General features: G+C 44.4%; 1 pseudogene; it reads left to right on the top strand.

The window, feature by feature from the left end:
- Nucleotides 1-2000: 2000 nt before the first annotated feature.
- Nucleotides 2001-2821, top strand: LOC105503674 (annotated as a pseudogene).
- Nucleotides 2822-10635: the final 7814 nt, after the last annotated feature.

The raw sequence follows: 10635 nt of genomic DNA, 5'->3' as shown, positions 1-10635 counted from the left end.
ACAGGAAGTACCTAGGGTGGCAGTGGGTGGTGAGGCTGCTGCCCAGCAGGACTTTCCTGCCCTGCTGGAAGCCACCTTTCTTCCTGTCTAGAGTCTGCGAGTGTTGTCCCCTGTGTGTCCCCAGACTGCACCCAACTGCTTGTTCCAGGCACCTTCCCTTCACCCCTTTGATTTCGCCCAGTGTTTTCTCTTCTCTAAATCACCTTGTCTGTCCTGGGACCCTTATAGCACTCGCTCTGCTGTCCTATGGTCCCCTCCTGAATCTATGCTGGCCAGTGTCTGTGACCTCTGCAGCACCCCACACCTTACTATCCACGCTCCTCTCGTGCTCTACCATGCGGAGCCCCTCTTCCATAACACACACTCCACCGTTCTACAACACAGGCTTCAAATGAGCCTTTCAGCGAAGTCCAGTGACCCTAATCTTTATCTGCATGCAGGATTTCCTTTTTTTTTTTTTTTTGACAGAGTCTTGCTCTGTCTCCCAGACTGGAGTGCAGTGGTGCAATCTTGGCTCACTGCAACCTCCACCATCTGGGTTCAAGCGATTCTCATGCCTCAGCCTCCCGAGTAGCTGGGACTGCAGGTGCATGTCACCACGCCCGGCTAATTTTTGTATTTTTAGTAACGACAGGTTTTCACCACGTTGGCCAGGCTGGTCTTGAACTCTTGGCCTCAGGTGATCCACCCACCTCAGCCTCCCAAAGTGCTGGAATTACAGGCATGAGCCACCGCACCTGGCCAGGATTTCCTTTCCATTCTCCAAAGAAATTATTTCATTCGTTCTCTCTCCTCCTATCATCCCTCTTCAAGCCCACAGAACTCCCAGCAGCTCTCCTCTGCCCCAATTCCTTCCTGTTGACTGAAGGAATTTGCCCTCTTCCCTCTCCTGCTACCATCTCGCTCAATCATATCAGCAGCTCCAGCACCACCTCTCCATTCTCCCTTCTACTAGACTGCTCCCAACAGCAGCTGGCTATGCTCCTAGTCTACTCTCCCCATGTCTAACCGTCCCTCTCCTCACCCACAGCTGCATCAGGCTGCTGTCCCACTTCTCAGCTCCCTGTCACAGCCACAATTCTCCAAAGAGGTGCCTGTCCCCACTGTTGAGGGTTTTCACCTCACATTCACTCAAGTGTCGATCATGGGTCTGCAAAGGGGCCTCTCATATTTTAATATTTGCTCCAGTATCCAAGCCTTCCTGTTATTTCCCTTCTCGTCAGAGGAACCCACTCTAACACATGACAAATCTGTATGGAGTCTTGAAAATATACTGCTTTATTATACCTTTTAAATTTAGGTAAAGGGTTTGGTCAGCTTTATTCAAATATAATTCACATATCATGCAATTCGTCCACTTAAAGTATGCAAGTCAATAATGTTAGTATATTCAGATTTGTGCAACCATCACCACAGTTAGTACATTTTCATCACTGGCCCCCAAAATCTCATACCTACTAGTAGTCACTCTCCATGTCCCAAAAACCTTCCCAGCCTTGGGCAACCACTGATTTACTTTCTGGATATTTCTTTCTTTTTCGTTTTTCTGTTTTTTTGAGACAGGGTCTCATTCTGTCACCCAGACAGTGGTTTCTGGGTGCAATGGTGCCATCATAGCTCACTGCAACATTGAACTCCTCACACAAGCGATCCTCCTACCTCAGTCTCCTGAGCAGCTGAGACCGCAAGTGCTCACCACCACACCTAGATAGTTTTTGTACTTAAAAAAATTTTTTTTTTTTTTTTGTAGAGATGGGTTTTGCCATGTTGCCAGGCTGGTCTCGAACTCCTGTGCTCAAGTGATTTGCCCACCTCAGCCTCCTAAAGTGCTGGGATTATAGGCATGAGCCACCATGCGTGGCCTATTCTGGATATTTCACATCAATGAAATCAGGCATCAGTGGTGGTGATGGCTACAGGCCGGGGCTGCTGACTGCCAAGCTAGGAGTGGGCCCAGCGCCCAGAATCTTCATGGGTGCTGCTCGAGCACCGCCTGCGCCATGCCCCTCTCTGCCACCTCCTCGGAGCATTTTGAGCAGCTTCACGAGATGTGCCTCCGAGGGGTGTACTAGTGGCTGCTGGGTATGGCAGGGACCCAGGAGAAGTTGATCAGAGATTTTGATGAAAAGCAACAGGAAGCAAACAAAATGCTGGCACAGATGGAGGAGGAATTACATTATGTACCCCTGTCTTTCCATAACCCCATGATGTCGAAGCTTCAGGACTAACAGAAGGACCTTGCCCAACTCCACCTGGAGGCGAGAAGTATATCTTTGCAGCCGTGCTTGGGGACCAAGGAGTCATGAACTATGGCACATATGCTGTAGAGATTGAGCATATGAATACGCTACAGTCTCAAAGGGCAATGCTTCTCCAAGGCACCGAAAGCCTGGGCCGGGCCACCCAAGAGACTGACCAGATTGGCTCAGAAATGTCAAAAGAGCTGGGGAACCAGTAGGACCAGCGAGAGCGTACCAAGAGTACACTGGGAAACACAAATGAAAACTTGTGCAAAAGTCAAAAGATTCTCCCTTCAAGGTCCAGAAAAGTGACAACCAACAACCTTCTGCTTTCCGTCATCGTCTCACTGGAGCTAGCTGTCCCGGGAGGCCTGCTTTACTTTGCATTCTTTTGCAAGCATGGGGCTTGCAATAGTGAAGGGTTGTGGACCAGAACTTTGACCTTGGGAATGCATGGTGTTAGGAATGTGAATGGAATAAGCATGTTGCTCCTGTGGGCTAACAGTTCAAGGATGCACTGTGTAACAGCCAGACTATGGGAGAAGGGAGGAAAGACGGAAAGCCAGTTAAATGTGAAGTGACAGCAACAAGACTAGTATGATATACCAAGGTAATAATGCTGTTTATGACTTCTTTACAAATACAAAAGCCTGGCCAACATAGCAAGAACACATCTCTACCAAAAATCAAAAAAATTAGCCAGGTATGGCGGCCACATCTGTAGTCCCAGCTATTTAGAAGGCTGAGGCAGGAGAACTGCTTGAGACCAGGAGTTTGAGGCTGCAGTGAGCTATGATAGTGCCACTGCATTCCAGCCTCGGTGACAGAGTGAGACCTTGTCTCCAAAAACAAAATTAATTAATTAATTTTTAAGAATATGCCAAGGTCGGGCACTGTGGCTCACACGTGTAATCCCACCACTTTGGGAGGCTGAGGTGGGGAGTTCAAGACCAGCCTGGCCAACATGGCGAAACGCTGTCTCTACTAAAATTACAAAATTAGCTGGGCATGGTGGCACATGCCTGTAATCCCAACTACTCGGGAGGCTGAGGCAGGAGAATTGCTTGAACCCAGGAGGCAGAGGTTTTGGTGAGCTGAGATCGTGCAATTGCACTCTAGCCTGGGCAACAAGAGTGAAACTCTGTCTCAGAAAAAAAAAAAAAAAAGTGCCATGCGTGGTGCCGCATGCGTGTAATTCCAGCACTTTGGGAGGCTGAGACAGAGAGATTGCTTGAGCTCAGGAGTTCAAGACCAGCCTGGCCAACGTGGTGAAAATCCGTCTCTACTTAAAACAAAATTAGCTGTGGTGGTGCATGCCTGTGGTCCCAGCTACTCTAGAGGCTGAGCGAGGGAGAATCACCTGGGCCCAGGAGGTCGAGACTACAGTGAGTCAACATTGGGCCCTGTACTCCAGCCTGGTGACAGAGTGCGACACAGTCTCAAAAATGACAGTCAACCAATAAATGAAATCATACCCTATGTGGTCCTCTGAGATGGCCTTCTTCTTAACCTGTTTTGAAGATTCAATCATGTTTTAGCATATACCATACTTCACTTATCTTTCTGTTTTTCAAGACAAGGTCTCCCTCTGTTGCCCAGGTTGGAGTGCAATGGTCTGATCATGGCTCATTGCAACCTTGACCTCCCAGGCTCAAACTATCCTCCCACCTCAGCTTCCCAAGTAGTTGCAACTAAAAGTGGGCACCACCATGTCTGGCTAACTTTCTTTAATAGAAAAAGGTCTCACTATGTTGCCCAGATTCATCTCGGACTCCCCAGCCAAGCAGTTAGCTGCCTCTGCTTTCCAGAGTGTTGAGACTACAGGTGTGAGCCTATAGAAATAAAGACTGCGGCTGGGCACGGTGGCTCAAGCCTGTAATCCCAGCACTTTGGGAGGCCGAGATGGGCGGATCACGAGGTCAGGTGATCGAGACCATCCTGGCTAACATGGTGAAACCCCGTCTCTACTAAAAAATACAAAAAAAAACTAGCCGGGTGAGGTGGCGGGAGCCTGTAGTCCCAGCTACTCGGGAGGCTGAGGCAGGAGAATGGCGTGAACCCGGGGGGCGGAGCTTGCAGTGAGCTGAGATCGGGCCACTACACTCCAGCCCGGGCGACAGAGCAAGACTCCGTCTCAAAAAAAAAAAAGAAATGAAGACCACACCCCGTCCTTTATTTCTTTTTTCGACTCACAAGTGCTTGGATGTTCCTTCTTATTGTCAAATTCTATTCCATTGTATGGATATACCACATTTTATATACCCATTCACCAGTAATGGAATTGAGTTTTTTCCACTTTTTTGGCTATTCTGAATAAAGCTGCTATGAATGTTTGTGTATAACTCTTTGCCTCAACAAATGTTTTTTATTTCTCTTGGCTATATACCTGGAAGTGGAATTACTGGGTCATATGGTAATTCTACATTTAATCATTTGAGGAACTGCTAGACCATTTTCCAAAGTGGCTGCACTGGTTTATAATCCTGCCAGCAGTGTATGAGAGTTCCAACCTCCCACATACTCACCAACACTTCGTTATTATCTCTTTTTTATTATAGCCATCTTCATGTGAAGTGATATCTCATTGTGGTTTTGATTTGCATTTCCCTCACAACTAATGATGTTGAGCATCTTGTCATGTGCTTACTGGCCATTTGTATAGCTTCCTTGGAGAAATGTCTATTTAAACCCTTAGCCCATTTTTAAATTGGATTATTTGTCTTTTTTGAAGTTGTCTTGAAACTACTGTCGTTTTATAGTACTTTTTGAAATCAGGAAGTGTGAGTTCTCTAAGTTTGTTCTTTTTTTTCAAGATTGTTTTGGCTATTAAGGGTTTCTTGCATTTCCATATGAATTTCGGATCAGCTTGTCAATTTCTGCAAAGAAGCCAACTGGGGTGGTGAGAGAGATTGTGTTCATTCTGTAGATCCACTAACATGAAATGTCTTTCCATTTATTTAGATCCTTAATTTATTTCCACAATGTGTTGTAGCTTTCAGAGTATACATTCTGGCCAGGCACAGTGGCTCACGCCTGTAATCCCAGCACTTTGGGAGCCTGAGGCAGGCGGATTACAAGGTCAGGAGATCAAGACCATCCTGGCCAAGATGGTGAAACCCTGTCTCTACTAAAAATACAAAAATTAGTTGGGCATGGTGGCACGTGCCTGTAATCACAGCTACTTGGGAGGCTGAGGCAGGAGAATAGCTTGAACCAGGGAGTTGGAGGTTGCAGTGAGCCAAGATCGTGCCACTGCACTCTAGCCTGGTGACAGAAGAAGACTCAGTCTCAAAACAAAACAGAACAAAAAAAGAGTATACATTCTACATTCGTTTTATTAAATTGATTCCTAAGTATTTTATTCTTTTTGATGTCCTTGTAAATAAAATTATTTTATTAATTTCATTTTTAGATCGTTCATTTCTAATGTCTAGAAACACAACTGATTTGTATGTTGATCTGTTATTTATTTATTTATTTATTAAAAAATAGAGACAAAGTCTTACTATGCTGCCCAGGCTGGTCTTAAACTCCTGGGCTCAAGGGATCCACCCATTTCTGCCTCCCAAAGTGCTGGGATTACAGATGTGAGCCCCCGTGCCCAGCTGTATATGAAATAAATTTTATTTTCTTACCTAATTGCCATGGACAGAACCTGCAGTACCGTGTTGAATAGAAGCAGGGAGAGCAGACATTCTTGTCTTCTTCCTGATCTCAGAGGGAAAACATTTAGACTTTCACCATTAGGTGTGACATTAGCAGAGGGTTTTTGTAGCTACTCTTTATTAGGTTGAGAAGAATCCCCTTCTATATCTAGTTTGTTGAGTTTTTTCTTTTCTTTTATTTATTTATTTATTTATTTTTGAGATGGAGTCTCACTCTGTCACTCATGCTGGAGTGCAGTGGCACAATCTCAGCTCACTGCAACCTCTGCCTCCCAGGTTTAAGTGATTCTCCTGCCTCAGCCTCCCGAGTAGCTGGGATTACAGGTGCTCATCACCATGCCCAGCTAATTTTTTTTTTTTTGTATTTTTAGTAGAGACAGGATTTCACCGTCTCAGCCAGGCTGTGTGTATTGAGGTCATCAACAGACCACATTGAAATGTGTTTTTTGTCCTCTATTCTATTGATATGGCATAATACATTAATTGATTTTGGATGTCAAACCAACCTTGCATTTCTGAGACAAATCCTATTTTGTCATGGTATGTAACTCTTTTTTTTTTGAGACAGACTCTTGCTCTGTTGCCAGGCTGGAGTGTAGTGGCATGATCTCAGCTCACTGCAACCTCCGCCTCCTGGGTTCAAGTGATTCTCCTGCCTCAGCCTCCCTAGTAGCTGGGAGTACAGGCACGCACCACCACACCCAGCTAATTTTTTTGTATTTTTAGTCAAGACAGGGTTTCACCATGTTGGCCAGGATGGTCTTGATCTCTTGATCTCATGATCCGCCTGCCTTGGCCTCCCAAAGTGCTGGGATTACAGGTGTAAGCCACTGTGTCTGGCCAACCCTTTTTATATGTTGCTGAATTTGGTTTGCTAGTTCAGGATTTTTGCATCTAAATTCATAAGACACATTGGTATATAGTTTTCTTCTGATGTTTTTGCCTTATTTTGGTATCAAGATTAATACTGCCCTCATAGGATGAGTTTAGAAGAATTCTCTCTTGTTTTTTGGAAGAGTTTGTGAAGAATTGGTGGTAAGTTTTTAATGTTTTGTAGAATTCACCATTAAAGTCTTCACTTTTCTTTGTGAAATGCTTTTAGATGACTAATTCAATTACTCTTTCTCTGTTTATTATAGGTCTATTCAGAATTTATATTTCTCCTTGAATCAATTTCAGTAGTTTGTGGTTTTCTAGGTACTTGTCTATTTCAACCAAGGTACCTAATTTGTTGGCATAGTCATTTATAGTATTCTCTTATAACCTTCCTTATTTTTGAAAGTTCAGTAGTAATGCTCCCTCTTTCATTCCTGAGTTTAGTATAATTTGAGTCTTCTCCGTTTTTTGTTTCTGTTCTTGTTTTAGAGAGACAGGATCTGATTCTGTCACTCAGGCTGGAGTGCGGTAGTGTGATTGTAGCTCACTGTAACCTTGAACTCCTGGACTCAAGCAATCCTCCTGCCTCAGCCTCCCAGGTAGCTAGGACTACAGGTACATGTTATCATAACTGGCTAATTTTTTTTTTCATTTTTTTGGAGTGATGGAGTCTCTCTCTCTATATATATGTGTGTGTGTGTGTGTGTGTGTGTGTGTGTGTGTGTGTGTGTGTGTGTGTATTCAAGTGATCTTCCCACCTCAGCCTCCAGAGTAGCTGGGATTGCAAGCATGTGTCACCACATCCGGCTAAATTTTTTTTGTTTTTTTGTTTTTTTTATTTTTTTGAGACAGAGTCTCGCTCTGTCGCCCAGGCTGGAGTGCAGTGGCACCATCTTGGCTCACTGCAAGCTCCGCCTCCCGGGTTCACACCATTCTCCTGCCTCAGCCTCCCAAGTAGCTGGGACTACAGGCGCCCGCCACCGCGCCTGGCTAATTTTTTGTATTTTTAGTAGAGACAGGGTTTCACCGTGTTAGCCAGGATGGTCTCGATCTCCTGACCTCGCCAGCCTCGGCCTCCCAAAGTGCTAGGATTACAGGCGTGAGCCACTGTGCCCAGCCTTTTTTTTTGTATTTTTAGTAGAGACCATGTTTCACTATGTTGGCCAGGCTGGTCTCAAACTCCACCAAGTAATCCACCTGCCTTGGCCTCCCAAATATATATACATATTTTAATGTTATAATTTATATATATATATACTTTTTTACAGGTGTATATATATATTTTAAATTTTATAATTTAGACATATACATATATATTTTCTTAATTTTGAAATTTTAAAAAATATGGAACACTTCAAAAGTTTACACATTATCCTTGTGCAGGGGCCATGCTAACCCTCTCTGTATTGTTCCAATTTTAGTATATGTGCTGCCAAAGAGAGCACACCCAGGCTGGTCTTGAACTCCTGGCCTTAAGTGATCTTCCTACCTCAGCCTCCCAGAGGACTGGGATTACAGATGTGAGCCACCATACCCAGCCTTTCTCTGTTTTTGTCTTAATCAGTCTAGCCTTGTTGATCTTTTCAAAGGACCAACTATTCATTTTGTTGATTTTCTTTAGTGTTTTTCTGTTGCCTGTTTCATTAATTTAAACTCTAATATATGTTTTTCTTTCATTCTTCTTGCTTTAGTTTTAGTTTGCTCTTTTTCCAGTGTCTTAGGGTAGAAGGTTAGTTAATTGATTTGAGATCTTTCTACTTTTCAAATATAGATGTTTACAGTTGGAGATGATTGTTTTGTATATGCTCCTATGAGGTTGAGAAAGTTGCCTTCTACCCCCAAGTTAGCCAAACCCAGTCCTCCACAATACTGTCCTTACTTCTGATAGCAGCTGCAAGTTTGGGGTTTTCTCAAAACCACCCTCCGGTCGAATAATTCACTGAGGAAGTGACAGAACTTAGGCCAGATGTGGTGGCTCACACCTGTAATCCCAGCACTTTGGGAGGCCAAGGCAGTTTTAGATTTTTCTTCTTCAGGAGTTCGAGACCAGCCTGGCCAACATGGTGAAATCCCATCTCTAATAAAAACACAAAAATTAGCTGGGCGTGGTGGCACATGCCTGTAGTCCCAGCTACTCAGGAGGCTGAGGCAGGAGAATTGCTTGAACCCGGGAGGCGGAGCAGTGAGCTGAGATCGTGCCATTGCACTCCAGCCTAGGCGACAAAGTGAGACTCCATTTCAAAAAAAAAAAAAAAGAAGTGACAGAACTCAGTGAAAGCTACCTATTATTCTCATGGTCACAGTTTATTCCAGGGAAAGGATACTCTAAAATCAGCCATGGGAAGGGGCACATAGAGCAGAGTCTAGGAGGATTCCAAATGCAAAGCTTTCATTGTCATCAGGAGATGTTATCCTCTCAGCACTGATGTGTGAAAGTACACACGGAGTATTGCAAATCCAGGAAGCCCATCCTAACTTCAGTGTCCAGAGTTTTTATTGGAGTTTTCATTATACAAGCATGATGGTGGTTGAACTCAGTCTCCCATCTCCCTCCCCTATCCCTGGAAGTTAGGACGGTATCATGGTGAGATCCATCAAGGAGCCCATCTTGATTCACCTCATTAGCATAAACTATCAGATATAATCTTAGGGGCCCACATGAATAACAAAGATATATATATCTTTTTTGTTTTAAGAGACAGGGTCTCAGTCTATCACCCAGGCTGAAGTGCAGTGATGTGATCAGAGCTTACTGCAGCCTCAAACTTCTGGGCTCAAGTGATCCTCCCACCTCAGCATCCTGAGTAGCTGGATGCACACCACAGTGCCCAACTTGAGAGATATTTTACCACTTTGGGAATTCCATGGGTTTAGAGGCTACCTCTCAGGAACCAGGGACAACAGCCAGGCTTTTCCTTGGGCAAGGCCAAATTCTTCACGCTTTCTATTCCTAGTCAGCTGAATTTTTTTTTTTTTTAAAGACAGAGTGCTGCTCTGTTGCCCAGACTGGAGTGCAGTAGTGCAACAATAGCTTACTGCACAGGCCTTGACCTCCTGGGCTCAAGCAATCCTCCCATCTTAGCCCCCAGAGTAGCTGGGACTACAGACTTATACCACCACACACTGTTAATTAAAAAAAAAATTTTTGATAGAGATGAGATCTCACCACATTGTCCAGGCTGGTCTTGACCTCCTTGTCTCAAGTGACCCTCCCACCTCGGCCTCCCAAAGTGCTGGGATTACAGGTGTGAGCCACCTCCTGGCCAGCTAAATGTTTTTACATGTTTAATATTTCTTATCCAAAATGCTTGGGACCAGAAGTGTTTTGGATTTCAGACATTTTTTGGACTTTGGAATATTTACATTATACTTTATATGAGCATCCCTAATCAGAAAATCAGAATTCTGAAATGCTACAATAAGCATTTCCTTTGAGTCATGTCTACTCAAAAAGTTTCAGATTTTCAGACCAGTTGGGGTATGATAAGAAAACAAATAAGTTTCAAATGTCAGAGCATTTCAGAGTTTGGATTTTGGATTAGGAATGCTCAACCTACATTAAGAATGGATACTGGGGCTGGGCGCAGTGGCTTACACCTGTAATCCCAGCACTTTGGGAGGCTGAGGTGGGTGGATCACCTGAAGTCAGGAGTTCGTAGACCAGCCTGGCCAACATGGTGAAACCACATCTCTACCAAAAATACAAAAATCAGCCACGTGTGGTGGCACGTGCCTGTAACCCCAGCTACTCAGGAGGCTGAAGCAGGAGAATCACTTGAACCCGGGAGGTTGCAGTGAGCCGAGATCATGACACTGCACTCCAGCCTGGGTGACAGAGCAAGACTCCACATCAA

The sequence above is a fragment of the Colobus angolensis genome, unplaced genomic scaffold (assembly GCF_000951035.1).
Source record: "Colobus angolensis palliatus isolate OR3802 unplaced genomic scaffold, Cang.pa_1.0 Scaffold87, whole genome shotgun sequence".
Lineage (NCBI taxonomy): Eukaryota > Metazoa > Chordata > Mammalia > Primates > Cercopithecidae > Colobus > Colobus angolensis.
The sequence above is the reverse complement of the archived record's forward strand: the minus strand, read 5'-3'. Positions and strand labels throughout refer to the sequence as shown.